We start from the raw sequence: 12232 nt of genomic DNA, 5'->3' as shown, positions 1-12232 counted from the left end.
CTACATTGATCCTGTTAGTGATGCAGTAATGGCCATAATCCATTTGTACTTCTGTTTATAGAGTTTTTTCTATTCAACAAAGTATTTATTATTTATCAGACTCTTTAAAACATAGTAGAAGTTGTTTAAATTGGTTTCCTGATGTGTAGCATTGTAGCATTTAAGCATATCTCTGCATATAAAATTTGCATAAGCTTATGTAAAAAATGACAAATGTCCTTTCATGGTAAAAGTTAAAAAAACTTCAATTCATCCATCTACTTTTAACCCCATTAAAATAGATTAAATAGCATCTATTAAAGGCATTAAACGGATCTTTTAAAAATTCAGATGTACACAAGTATTATAACGTGTATTATATGAGCATATATGTATAATATATGTAAATAAGTATTTGCAAAATGTGTAAGTACACAACTTTAAAATAGTGGCATAAAGAAGTTAATTTGTGGAGTAATAGGAAGACTCATTTTCTTTTTAATGCACAGGATTTACATTTAGACAGACATGAACTTGAACTCTGAGTCTGTAACTTAGGAGCTATGTGATTTTGGACATGCAATGTGGGACCAATAATATGTATCCTGCAGAATTCTGATTGGGAATGAGTGAGATATTATACTTAAGGTGCTCACCATAATTCCTGCCATCTCGCAGATGGTAGTAAATGGTGCTCTTGTTGCTTTTGTGGTTATTGTCACAGCATAGGAACAGTAATTTCATAATTTCATTTCCTTCCCTGACGTAGGTTTCTTCATCTGTCCAATAATAACCATACCTTTACCTCATGGTGAATATGAATGTCAAATGGGATCATGGCTCTGCAGGCACCTTCTAAAATGTAAAGTGCTGTTACACAAGTTAAAGTAACAGTTAAAACCATTTTGTTTTTGTTTTAAAGAGTGGAGTACCAGTTCTTTGAAAATGTTACTGAACTGGATGGAGCTCTCTAAGTTACAAACAAACAAGACACAAAACAATGTTTGCAAATTCCCTGCCCCAACTTCCTTTTCATTTTCTAGCATTTGGTCACCAGGACTCCTGGGGTTTCCCTCGTTTCCCCATGTGGGAGACTAATCACTGTTGAAGCAGGCTTTGCCAGTTAATTGGTGGAAGCACTTGTCTCTTCTTCTGATTGTGTACAAAACCCTTGGCTCTGTTTCATCAGCTTAAACCGGTTTGCCACATGACTGGATCTTCAAAAATGCCAATAAGTGCATATTAAATTTTTAAAATGTTTAGGCCCCAGTGAAGGTTTATTTCTTCCTGTTAAACGTTCTTTCCAAGTCTGCATGTGTCACTTTTTGTCATATTTCTAATGTTTCAGTCAAACTTGGTTTGTTCCTTTAAACCTTTCTCAAATCCATTCTTCTTTCTAGTATTGGTATTTATGCAGTCACACTAAGCCCGAGCATTACAACTTGACAAAGTTCTTGCCCTAGAAAACTACAGCCCTAGTTATTTTCAAGAGCTGCTTTAAACTCTTGGAATTTAATAGCACAATTTAGTGTCCTTTAAAGGCTTGTTAAATGCATTGTATAGCAAGAAACCAACAGATATTATATTTATATTTGCTTCTGAGCAAGATAATTCTCAGGAGTTGAAAATCTTTAAAATTATTTGTTAGTAATGCCCTTCTCAGAAGTCTCAAGATACCAACCATAACTTTTATTTTTGAGCTTTCAAATACTTCCCTTTTCCATATATTTATAAATAGGGCATAAAATCAACAAGATCTTGACATCCCTGGACACTATTGACTACCTCTTTTTGGAATTACCAGGCTGTGTTCATATGTTCTCACTTGGAATTGGAATTATTGTGATATTGTTTGCCATTAAAACAAACAAAAATAAGAAACAACAGTGAAGTAAGATTCCCGTGTTCTTGAGTAGTTTTAAAATACACCAGTCCTCATGTGGCATCTGATTCAGTCAGGGGTGCTTTCACTCCACATAGCAGGCTCCCCAACCAGTCTGGCTTATGTAAATAGGGATTGTTTATTTATTTATTTCAAAACAGATCAGAGGTAGACATTTGTTGGCCTTGGCTTAGAAGCTAATGACATCAGAATCAGTGTCTCCTAAAATTCTCTTGTACTTTACCTCATGGTTGCAAGAATGTTGCTGTACCCCAGCTATCATATAGAGTCAAAAATAATTAACAGAATGTTACCAAGATGAATCAAGTAATATACAAAAAGTATAAAACATCATGACTGTTATTTTCCCCAGCAAGTTTCTGATAACATATACAATTACAATATTAATGTAAGCAACCATACTAAACATTTCCTAAAACACTGTAAAATCTATAGGATCATATTAACAGGTGTAGGAAAAGCATTTGATAAAATGAAACGTTCACCACCCAGGAAATAAAAGGAAACTTCCCTGACCAAATTAATAACATCCACAAAATCTATAGTTGATATCACACTCAAAGGTAAAACATTGAATATTTTTCCCCTAACATTGAGAATAAGACAGGATGTTCATTTTTATAATTCCTATTACACATTGCAGTGGAGGTCCAAGCCAGTGCAATGATGGAAAAAAAGAAAAGAGATAAAAGCCATGCAGACTGGAAAGGAAGAAATAAACTGTCCCTCTTCACAGATGATATAATTCTTTATGTGGAAAGTCCTGAGAAATCAACCAAAAAGCTGCTAGAATATGTGAATTTACAAAGATCACAGGATACAAAGTCATATAGAAATCAACTGGATTTCTGTACGCTACCAATGAACAGCTGGAAAAAGAATACCTTCTACAATGATATCAAAACATAAAAGACTCAGAGATAAATTTCACAAAATATGTATCCAAGAAAGATGAACATAAATATCTACAGAAATACTAGCATATTCATAATAGTCCCAAACTAGAAACAACCCAAATGTTGAACAGATGACCAGGTAATCAAATTATATATTCAAACAATGTAAAGGAGTGGGCTCCTGATACACTCAGCAGAGTGGAGGAATCTCACGGACTATGCTAAGTAAAAGAGTAAAAGAGGTCACACAGGAGAGCACATGTGTACGGACCCTCATTTACAAAGCAGGCCAGTCATTGTTTGGGGTGAGGAGCGTGGAGAGGATTGACTATGAAGTGGAACAAGAAGAATTTGGGAGATGATAGAAATGTTCCATATTTTGTTTATTGTTATATTTGTCAAAATTCATGGAAGAGTTGACTTAATGGTCACACATTTTTCTGTGTGTAAATTGTACTTTGATAAGATTGATTTATATTTAAAAAAGAAACATTCACCTTTCTAGTCATAGTTATTCATGGAAAATGTTATAAGTAGAAAAAGGCATCATTGGCTAGAAATGATACAACTGTCCCCAGAAAGTAGGGCATTAACACGTGTCTACAGGATAATCAGGACCTGTTGAGACTCTCTCTAAAGGGGAAAAAACACACCGAGCAGCAAAATTCTAGAGTGAGTGAAAACATGTTCAATTTACAATCAAATAAAAGAGCTGCGGTATAAAGCAAAAGAATATTCTTAGATTGGGCTTTGTTTAGCACTCTGAATTTAACCAGCTAGAATTCTTTAAGTACATTTTTATTCAACATTTTGAAGTGAAGTATTTGCTTGTTATTTGAAAAACTCTATTTCCTCTGACAGAGGAAAGTACATTTTTCTTTGTAATAAAGAATGTGATGGTTTATAATAGATTTAATACATAGTGAGCCCAAACTGCAAACATTTCCTCCCCCACATTGGGACAAGTTTGAGGCAAGGCTGGTGAAAGGATAGAAAATGTAAGTCGAGCCGTACTTGTGGAAGTGATGTTGCTAACCTCCACCTTGTGAATAGAGATATACGTAGATCAAATTGACAGAAAAAAAGAAAGAGCTGATGATATATAACACTATAATTGTGGATGAACAAATATATATGATTTGGGAATTTCCTAAAAGCCCAGTGCTCTACGAGACAGCTTTTCTTTTAATAACACTGGAAAGTTCTTTTATTATTTTTTCTATTTTTCAAAAATAAACCCTTTTTTTCCAAATAAGTGAAATGTATATTCAAGAAACATAAACTTCCCTATTTACTGTCTCAACACTCATTCTATTGTGTGCATTGGTTCATAGATTATCCATGACAATAAAAATTCTTTTCACAGTAGCACTTGACATAACAATTAAAGCAGAGTATCGAGCTATTTTTAACAAAAATGGGGAAGCAGTTTATTTCCTTTACCAAGAGATGTTGTTCTCTTTAGGGAATTGAAATTATATCCAAGATACTAATTTCCTAATAAAGGGATTTGGAGGGATTATTTTCCCCATAAAACCAATATTCCAATTAATTCATCCAAAGAAGGAGATTTCTCGTGCTCAGCCAAACTCAAAGCACCCGAGTCTGATGTCAGGAATTTTAAGTAGGAAACCACTCTGCCAGATCCTTGAGGCTCCAGAGCACACACTCAGCGCTTCACAATTAGGCTGATTTATGACATGCTTTGTCAAATAGTCTTTCTGCTAGGTAAATATATTTCAGTGCTGAAACTCTGTTTTTTTCTTTTCTTAAAACTTTTTGGGACATTGAAATTCTCATTTTTAATATATCCATGTGTTGTTGTTTTTTTAAAGATCCTAAATAGTCTTTGCCTCAAAGGAATGCTGAGAAATATAAGAGAAAATGAAAGCTGGATGATGCAGAAGACCTACCTGGTTCATATACTTATAAACACTTGCACTAAATGGATCTGATTATCGGTCTGGGTATGTTGCTGTAGCGTAGAAGCCCCTGTCTGGAGAACCATGAAGTGGAGGAAGGACCTACGCATCTAAGTCAGAGGGACAGACATGAATAAGAAATGAGGACCATGGTATTCCCACTTGGTGTATTGAATACTTTCCCATTTGTTTTCCAGAAAGAAGTTGAAATCTGAAGCTATCTGGCTCAAAATTTGGCACCTGGGGACAGTAAGCGACCTAGTGCCTAGGGGGAAAGTCTACTCCGCAGCTCAAGTAATATTAAAGCAGGGAGAAATAAAATAATTGTGAATGAGCAGTACTAATAAGGAGTTTGCAAGGCATGGTTTCAAGAGTCTTTCCTGTCACAAGACAAAAGCAGAATCCATGTTTGTTCACGGATACTCAGAAACGTAAGATTTTCTGTACTAGAATGTACTGAAGTGAGAAATACATGTTGCTGTTGTTGATGGTGCTCAAAACATATTTTATGGGCAAACTGTAAAGCAACAAACTAACAGAGCTCCCAACCTGAAGAGAGGTTTGTGTGACTGTCCAGCCTGCCTAAATACCCAAATGTTACTATGCTTACGGATGGTGTGAATTGACTTGTTTTGAAGTTGCTGATTAATAAACAGTAAGGGTGACAGAAGGCATTTTTGTTTTGTTTTGTTTTTTCCTCCAGTGAAATATTTAAACTTTAAGGTGTTTTCCTGAATTTTTAAGAAATTGGGGGCAAGGAACTGTTATTGGGAACTTATTGTGCTCAATCACTGGTCTGGGTATGTTATATTGTTGGTCTTATTTAACAGACTGGAAAGATAATGTATAGATATTTAATGAGGCTTGCATTTAGGGTGTAAAAATTGATCTTCATTAAGGCAGGCTGCAGCTGAAAGAAGTCATTTTGAGCCAACTGCATGTTTTCAAGAATTATTTTATTTAAATCTGGTGATAATTAAACTTGGAGATATTTGTTTTGGAGAGCAAGTTTAAAGCTACGGTGCTAATAACAACCCTTTTACAAGTTTTGAAATCATTTGGATTTTTGGGTATTCAATGGAATGGACAAATGGTAGCCCTAATGCTAAGAACGTTGGTAGACTTCTAAGAATTTAGCAACCAGGACTGTATACGTGACTACCCAATGGAGTGAGTGAAATAATTAACCAATATATTCTTGGTTTCCTCTATCTGGTTGAAATGATTTCCACAAAGGATGGGAGAGGGACATTTTTTATATCAGACTTAACCAAGAAAATGATCTCTCCCAATAGGAGCCAGAGTGGTTTAAAACTTCTCCCAGGAGAGTGAAATATTTTACAGAACATTCAGAACAGAAAAAGAATGGAAAGTTGAAGAAACTCACAAATTAGAGAGATACCCTGAGCAATAGATTCTGGAATTTTACAGTCTGGAAGTTTATTAGAAGCACAGGGGACTTCCTAAATATTTACAATTATGAAAATAACTAAATTACAGAAAGTGCTATTGAGTATTTGTTTCCTAATATTTAAAGGTGAATGAATTTCATCTGCAGAGAACAGAATTTTCTCATTTTTAATGGACTTTACATAGAAAGTATTTATGTACATACACACACACAAGTAGACAGCTTAGTTATGCTAACACATAACCTCTAAATTTCAGTGGCTTGAAACAATAAATTAGTTTTGCTGTTGTGTCTGCAGATTGGCTCTTTCTGGTTGTGATCATCTCTATTCTCCCTATCTTCTCATTCTTGAAGCCAGTATGACAGAGTGGTTTCTATCTGGACTATATTGTTTTCATGGCCTAGGGCAAAAATGCAAGAAACAAACAAACAAAAAAAGCAAGCTCCTTTAAAGCTTCTGTTTGGATATGACACATCGTGGCTGCCCGTTAGCCACCCCACAGGGAGTAGCATGGCCAGTCCTGGAAATGAGGTGGGGAAGTGCCTCCCCCTGCAGCGCAGCAACTCACACCTCCGACAATATGGCTAGCTCCTCCTTTGATTTTTTATTATTTTTTTAAAATTTATTTTTTATATCTTTATTGACTTCAGAGAGAGGAAGGGAGAGAGATAGAAACATCAACGATGAGAGAGTCATTGATCGGCTGCCTCCTGCACGCCCCCCACTGGGGATCGAGCCCGAAACCTGGGCCTGTGCCCTGACCGGGAATCGAACTGAGATCTCCTGGATCCTAGGTCGACGCTCAGCCGCTGAGCCACGGCTGGCCGGGCGCTCCTCCTTTTAGAGAGGGGTAAGCAGAGTTGGAGAATTTTAAACACAATGTCACACAGATACACATGCTTTGTGTTAACTCTCCAAGCAAAGCTGTATGCTTCTCAATACAACATGTAATTTTAGTTATTCAGAATAATTGATTTGTTTTTCTTATAATCCCCAAATTAAAGAACCTATCGGATATTTCTCTATCTGCACCGGGACTTGGGTGAATACATTATATTCTTCTGTTCAGACGAGGTAAATTGGACCCCTTTGAAAAGATTGCCTAAAAAAATCCTGGGCATGTTTTAAGAAATTCTGTGTATGACAGATTACACACAAAGAGATTTTTTTAAAAAGGGAATAAAAAATGTGTTTAATGAGCTATGATACCAAGTTGAAATTTCAGAATACTGCTCAAAATTTAATACAAACAATAGAATTTTTATAGAATTCATCCATGTAAACCCTAGACATTTTTCAGAAATGAATTTAAATGGCCTGATTTTGTTTTAGTAATGTTTACTAACCGTTTAACCTAGAGAACAAGCAGCATGCGAAAGCCGAACTGGGAAATCGGATGCCAAAGACATCGTTAAGGCAACAGGAAGGAAAAAGCAAAAACAAATAATAAAACGTGTTCACTTTTTTTTTTTTTTACCTCCTTGTTGAAACCACCACGTAGCAACTTCAAGGGCAAAGCTCTTTAAGGGTTTCCGTTTTGAGAAAGACAACTTTATCCCTCTGAAATGTCTACTTACCCAGGTCAGGGATGAGCCCTTTGGTGACAGTATCAGTCCCTCTGTGACTCGGTAGCGTGAGTCTCCTTTTACTGTCTGGCCTCCCCTGACCCTCGCAGAGCATTGGGGAAGAGTGTAAAGCAACAGGTGTGGAGCTGATGGGGGGCGCAGAAGAAACATGGGGAGTTCACTCCGCAGAGAATCGAGCTCTATGGGAAATGCGTTGACTTCCAAGAGAGACCATAAAACACTGAGCGCCACAAATTATATACTGACTATAAAGTGTGAAGATAAATATAGAATATTTGCCTAATAAGCTGCTTTTATATCTTCCATCTGGTTGCATTTGAAAAATATTACATAAATGTATATATATAAATGTAAACCGATCAAAGCAAAGACATATGAATGAGATGACTTTTTTCTCCCTACAGATCAGGGCTTTCATCTGGTATCTTTTCCCTTCAGCCTGAATAAATTCTTTTATCACTTTTTGTACTTCAGGCCTTCTAGAGATGTATTATCTCAGTTTTTGTCTCTAAAAAAATTATTTATTTGCCTTCACTTTGAAAGAGAGTTTTTGTCAGTGTGGAATTATATTTGGTCAGTTTTTTCTTTTCTTTCTGCTCTTTAAAGTTGCTGTTTCATTGTCTTTTGGTTTCAATTTCTTCTGTTGAGAAGTCAGTCATCAATCCTATTGTTGCCACCCTGTACATAGTATGTCTTTTTCCACTCTAGCTTGAAGTTCTTCTTTTCATCTTTAATTTTCAGCATTTTGGCTAAGATGTGCCCAGGTGTGCTTTTATTTTTAACCCTATTTATTTTGCTTGGGGTTCATGACATTTTTGCTGTGGCTTTATTTATTTATTTGACAATTTTGGAAAATTCTCAGCCATTATCTCTTCAAATATTTCTGCTTTGTTCTGTTTTCTCCCCTTCTTTGGGGCCTATATGTATGTTTAGACCACTAGGCATTGACTTCCTGCTCTTTATAATTGTGTTTTCTAATTTGTATAATTTTTGTTAAAATGAATGAATATTCACTGACTATTTATTCTAATATTTTCAGTCTTCTTTGAAATCTGAGTGATTTTTATTCCTCTGTCATATTTTTCATTTCTAGCATTGTCATTTGATTTCTTTCTTGGTGCCTCAGTCTTCTTTTCTGTAAAATTTAGTTGAATTAGATGATTGTTTATAACTTTCTCAACTCTTAGTACACTATGATTTAAGCTCAAATTTTAATCCAGACATTTTGTGTGGGGACACAGTGAGCACAGGGTGGGTGTAAATTTTTCCTGATTGCTAATCAAAGGTTAGAGAGTAAAGAGAGCTTCTGTGGGTAAACTGACAGAGGGGACAGGCTCAGAATTTAAATCCCTTCCTTTGCCCCTTTTGAATACAAATTGCAGGTAAAATTAGTTGTCCAAGGGAAGGAGAAAGTGAAGAAAAATGTGAAGATTTAAAGAAAAATTTAGCATCACATTGACAAGCTTACTCATGCACACTCTGTGAAATGGATAATTGACCCACTTTGGAAGGTAGCTTATAAATAGACAGCTGTCTTTGTTGCAAAGACTGGGGAAAAAATCATATGTGAGCTTTCAAAACTTTTATTTCTTAACACACTGTGGGAATATACAGACAAGACAATAGAATGAATTTGTTATTATATGCCCCAAACCCAGTACAAATAATAGACAGGACTTAAATAGCTATATTGGGTTTTGCTTTCATAGTTCTCCTTGACTGAATGGACTGTGAGGCTCAGTCAGATCTCTGCTGAATAGTTTTCGTGGTCAGCAACCTCTAAAATGGCCCCAGTGGCCCCCCTCCTGGTTCTTGTACCCTTTTGGGATATACTCTTGAATGTGGGCTAGACTTAATGATTTGCTCGTAACAAATGGAATACAGCCAAAGTGATGGGAAGTCACTGCTGAAATTAGATTATAAAAAGATTGTGGTTTTCTCTAGGATATTCTTCTTGCCTTCTCTTGGATACCTCACTCTGGGAGAAGCCAATTGCCGTGCAGTAAGGCAGCCCTGAGTAGGCCTGAATGAATTTGTAAACACGTCTTCTGAGGCTTGCAAATAGTTATGTGAGCGAGCACTGAAGTGGAGCTTCTGCCAACCCCCAAATAAATGAGCTTGGAAGCAGATTCTCCCTTAGTTGAGTTTGAATGACTGTAACCCCAGCCAACACCTTGGTTGCAGCCTCTGTGTAGAACCCTGTTCCAGAGCCATCCTGCTAAGCCACCCCCAGATTCTCGAGCCCTGAAAAGTGTGAGAAAACATGTTTGTGGTTTCTAAATGCTAAATTTTAGAGTAATTTGTTCCATAGCATAGATAATTAATAGAGTTTTTAGTAACATTGATTCTCTGTATTATTTGTTTTTTATAGTTTACATATGCCAGGCATCAAATGATTTGCACAATGACCCTATTATGTTATTGTCTCACTTTACAGTAAAAGGACTGAGGTTTGGAGTATTGTTCAAGATTTCAAACCTAGAAAAAATCAAATCAAGATATAAATTTATACCTTCTGACTCTAAATATGACACTTTCCAACTATAACCCTTTTCTTAACTTCTTTCATTACTAAATGCTAGCAAAAACAGGGACAGCAATGAGTGTAATTAATGACTTTGCTGAATATATTAATAGATTGTGATTTCCTACCCAGCATCCAGCAGTTATTACGTTATAAGATCCAATGGTGGCATGTATATAATATTAAGAAGTTCGACTCTGGTTAACAAGTTATTGTCATAAATGATAGTGAAATCTAGAGTTGAATCTCTAAATTCTTTGGGAAATATGTAAGCCCCTTGATTTTTGTTAAATTAGTTCTTTCTTCTCCATTTCAACAAGTTATGTGGCCCCATTTTAAAGGACTACAGTCTGCCTTATCAGTATTAAAATAGCCATCTGTTATGAAGGTGACATTTTTGTGCTGTCTCTGTGGAATCTCCTGGCCATGACTTCCATTGTAATGTCCTCAGGGCTTTTCATCTCCGTATTCTAATTGCTATACTTTTGGATGTGTCCCTGATTGGGACAGGCCATTGAAATGGCATGCACTGGGTGATTGACACAGCCTGTATAAATATCTATTCTCTTAAGCCCACACCATGTCACAGGCTGTCAGAGCTAGTCTACTGCTAGGGCCTTTTCAAAATCATAATTAAAGCATGAAGCTCACTATTCAATTATAAGTTCATAAATTAGGCTCTATAAAAAATCTGCTCTCAGGACTCTGGGCATAAGAGTTGAACACTCTTTTCCTCTCCCTCTGTTTTTAAATAGAGTGGGTATTTGAGTTACTGGTTTCTGGGTGAAAATGTGAATTCATCATATTTGAAGAGCCATAAAATCTACAAAGCATTCTACTTTGTCCCCACTAAAGGTTGTTGATGGATGGACAGCTGTTTTATATAGAGAGGAGGGGGATTATGTGGCTTATTAACTGTTTTCCTGGGTGTGGGGGGATGAGAAAGGATCAGGTGTGGCAGATAAAGTTGTGAACACTTCTAAAATAATCCTCAGGATGTATCGTGATTATTGGATTTTCAGAATTCAGTAGTGAAAGGGGAGGGCATGCTTCTAAATGCAAAGCAATCATACACAAATTAAACTGATTGCAAGGTAGCATAATTTTAAGGATCTCTAATTAAAGAGAAATTTCTAGAAAGTCTTGTGGTTGGATTTTTATTTTTCCCCTCCCTATCATTTCTTACAGTCTTTCTCTCTCTTTACTTTGTGGCCTAGCATTAACTAACTTGAGTTTCAACCGTCTTCTTTGTAACATTGGTAGTGTCACAACTCCAAGGCTGTGAGAATTAAGAGTTAATACAAGTAATACCCTTGAACAGAACTATAGAAAAGGCTCAATAAGTATGAGTTATTATTGATTTCTTTTAAAGAACAATTCTATCTATTATTGATTACTTTTTTTTTCTTTTTCATCCTCACCAAGGATATGTATTTTTTTAAAACTGATTTGAGAGAGAGAGAGAGAAGCATTGATCTGAGACAGAAACATTGATTGGTTGCCTCCTGTAGGCGCCCCGACTGGAGATCAAACCTGCAACCTAGGTGTGCGCCCTGACCAGGAATCAAACGGCAACTTACAGTGTACGGGGCAACGCCCCAACCAACAGAGCCACCTGGGCAGGGCTATTATTGATAACTTTTTAAGGACACCAGTTTTATCTCAGAACCTCTGTTCTCGTTATGGCTCTTGACTTACACATCTCTGAAAAACTGATAGAATTTAATAAGTTACTAAAAAAATTAAAAACAGAACTACCATATGATCCAACAATCTTACTTCTGGGTATTTATCCAAAAAGTTGAAATCAGGATTTTGAAGAGATATTAGCACTACCATGTTCATTGCCTCATTGTTCCCAGTAGCCAAGATACGGAAACAAACTTAATGTCCATCCACAGGTGAATGGATAAAGAAAATGTGGTATTTTCATGCAATGAAATATTTAGTTGTTAAAAAAAAAAAAGAAGAAGAAGAAGGAAATCCTGCCCTATGTGACAACATGGGCGA

This window comes from Miniopterus schreibersii (assembly GCF_964146895.1).
Source record: "Miniopterus schreibersii genome assembly, chromosome: 11".
Lineage (NCBI taxonomy): Eukaryota > Metazoa > Chordata > Mammalia > Chiroptera > Miniopteridae > Miniopterus > Miniopterus schreibersii.
The sequence above is the reverse complement of the archived record's forward strand: the minus strand, read 5'-3'. Positions refer to the sequence as shown.